Below are 3038 nucleotides of genomic sequence, written 5' to 3'. Positions count from 1 at the left end.
CTAGATTATTTGTTTTTTTTGTGAAATCATATGATATTTATCTTTCTCCAACTGACTGGTTTTGCTTAGCATGATACATTGTAGTTCCATCCACGTTGTTGCAAATGGCAAGATTTCATTCTTTTTGATCGCTGAGTATTATTAAAATATTGATGGACATTTGGGCTCTTTCCATAATTTAGCTATTATTGATAGTGCTGCTATAAACATTGGGGTGCATGTGTCCCTTCAAAGCAGCATTTTTGTATCCTTTGGATAAAGACCTAGTGGTGCAATTGCTGACTCATAGGTAGCTCTGTTTTTAGTTTTTTGAGGAACCTCCAAACTGTTTTTTTTTTAATTTTTTTTAACGTTTTTTATTTATTTTTGGGACAGAGAAAGACAGAGCATGAACACGGGAGGGGCAGAGAGAGAGGGAGACACAGAATCGGAAGCAGGCTCCAGGCTCTGAGCCATCAGCCCAGAGCCCAACGCGGGGCTCGAACTCACGGACCGCGAGTTCGTGACCTGAGCTGAAGTCGGACGCTTAACCGACTGAGCCACCCAGGCGCCCCACCTCCACACTGTTTTTACAGAGTGGCTACACCAGTTTGCATCCCACCAACAGTGTAAAAGCGTTTCCCTTTCTCCGCATCCTCATCAACATCAGTTGTGGTCTGAGTTGTTCATTTTAGCCATTCTGAGAAGTGTGAGGTGATATCTCATTGTGGTTTTTATTTCTATTTGCCTCATGATGAGCGATGTTGAGCATCTTTTCATGTGTCTGTTAGCTATCTGGATATTTTCTTTGGAAAAGTGTCTACTCATGTCTTTTGCCCATTTCTTCACTGGATTATTTGTTTTTTGGGTGTTGAGTTTGAATAGTTCTTTATAGATTTTGGATACTAGCCCTTTATCTGATATGTCATTTGCAAATACCTTCTCCCATTCTGTCATTTTCCTTTTAGCTTTGTTGATGGTTTCTTTTGTTGTGCAGAAGTTTTTTTTATCTTGATGAGGTCTCAGTAGTTCATTTTTGTTTTTGTCTCCCTTGCCTCTGGAGACACGTCTAGTAAGAAGTTGCTAATGCTGAGGTCAAAGAGGTTGCTGCCTGTGTTGTCCTCTAGGATTTTAATGGTTTCCTGTCTTACCTGTAGGTCTTTCATCTATTTTGAGTATGGTGTAAAAAAAGTGGTCCTGGGTTATTCTTCTGCATGTCACTGTCTAGTTTTCCTAACACCATTTGCTGAAGAGATGGGTTTTTTTCCATTGGATATTTTTTCCTACTTTGTTGAAGATGAGTTAACCATATAGTTGTGGGTTCATTTCTGGGTTCTCTTCTATTCTATTGATCTATGTGTCTGTTTTTGTGCCAATACCATACTGTATTGATGTAATCATCAATCATCAATCAGCTTTGTAATATAGCTTGAAGTCCAGAATTGTGATGCCTCCAGCTTTTTTTGTTTTGTTCTGTTTTAAAGAAACAGAAACAACTGTCTGTATGCTATAAATATTTCTTCATTGATTTCACACATCACTTTGACAACTATGCAATAAAACTGATCTGAGGATTTTTGACTGAATAATTTTTTTTTTAATCCATACGTGACTAACTTTATTTTTTTTTAATTTATTTAATACATGAAATTTACTGTCAAATTGGTTTCCATACAACACCCAGTGCTCATCCCAAAAGGTGCCCTCCTCAATACCCATCACCCACCCTGCCCTCCCTCCCACCCCCCATCAACCCTCAGTTTGTTCTCAGTTTTTAACAGTCTCTTATGCTTTGGCTCTCTCCCACTCTAACCTCTTTTTTTTTTTCCTTCCCCTCCCCCATGGGTTTCTGTTACGTTTCTCAGGATCCACATAAGAGTGAAACCATATGGTATCTGTCTTTCTCTGTATGGCTTATTTCACTTAGCATCACACTCTCCAGTTCCATCCATGTTGCTACAAAAGGCCATATTTCATTTTTTCTCATTGCCACGTAGTATTCCATTGTGTATATAAACCACAATTTCTTTATCCATTCATCAGTTGATGGACATTTAGGCTCTTTCCATAATTTGGCTATTGTTGAGAGTGCTGCTATAAACATTGGGGTACAAGTGCCCCTATGCATCAGTACTCCTGTATCCCTTGGGTAAATTCCTAGCAGTGCTATTGCTGGGTCATAGGGTAGGTCTATTTTTAATTTTCTGAGGAACCTCCACACTGCTTTCCAGAATGGCTGCACCAAGTTGCATTCCCACCAACAGTGCAAGAGGGTTCCTGTTTCTCCACATCCTCGCCAGCATCTATAGTCTCCTGATTTCTTCATTTTGGCCACTCTGACTGGCGTGAGGTGATACCTGAGTGTGGTTTTGATTTGTATTTCCCTGATGAGGAGCGACGTTGAACATCTTTTCATGTGCCTGTTGGCCATCCGGATGTCTTCTTTAGAGAAGTGTCTATTCATGTTTTCTGCCCATTTCTTCACTGGGTTATTTGTTTTTCGGGTGTGGAGTTTGATGAGCTCTTTATAGATTTTGGATACTAGCCCTTTGTCCGATATGTCATTTGCAAATATCTTTTCCCATTCCTTTGGTTGCCTTTTAGTTTTGTTGGTTGTTTCCTTTGCTGTGCAGAAGCTTTTTATCTTCATAAGGTCCCAGTAATTCACTTTTTCTTTTAATTCCCTTGCCTTTGGGGATGTGCCGAGTAAGAGATTGCTACGGCTGAGGTCAGAGAGGTCTTTTCCTGCTTTCTCCTCTAAGGTTTTGATGGTTTCCTGTCTCACATTCAGGTCCTTTATCCATTTTGAGTTTATTTTTGTGAATGGTGTGAGAAAGTGGTCTAGTTTCAATCTTCTGCATGTTGCTGTCCAGTTCTCCCAGCACCATTTGTTAAAGAGACTGTCTTTTTTCCATTGGATGTTCTTTCCTGCTTTGTCAAAGATGAGTTGGCCATACGTTTGTGGGTCTAGTTCTGGGGTTTCTATTCTATTCCATTGGTCTATGTGTCTGTTTTTATGCCAATACCATGCTGTCTTGATGATGACAGCTTTGTAGTAG

The sequence above is a fragment of the Neofelis nebulosa genome, chromosome 3 (assembly GCF_028018385.1).
Source record: "Neofelis nebulosa isolate mNeoNeb1 chromosome 3, mNeoNeb1.pri, whole genome shotgun sequence".
In the NCBI taxonomy this organism is placed as follows: domain Eukaryota; kingdom Metazoa; phylum Chordata; class Mammalia; order Carnivora; family Felidae; genus Neofelis; species Neofelis nebulosa.
This window is presented reverse-complemented; position numbering follows the sequence as displayed.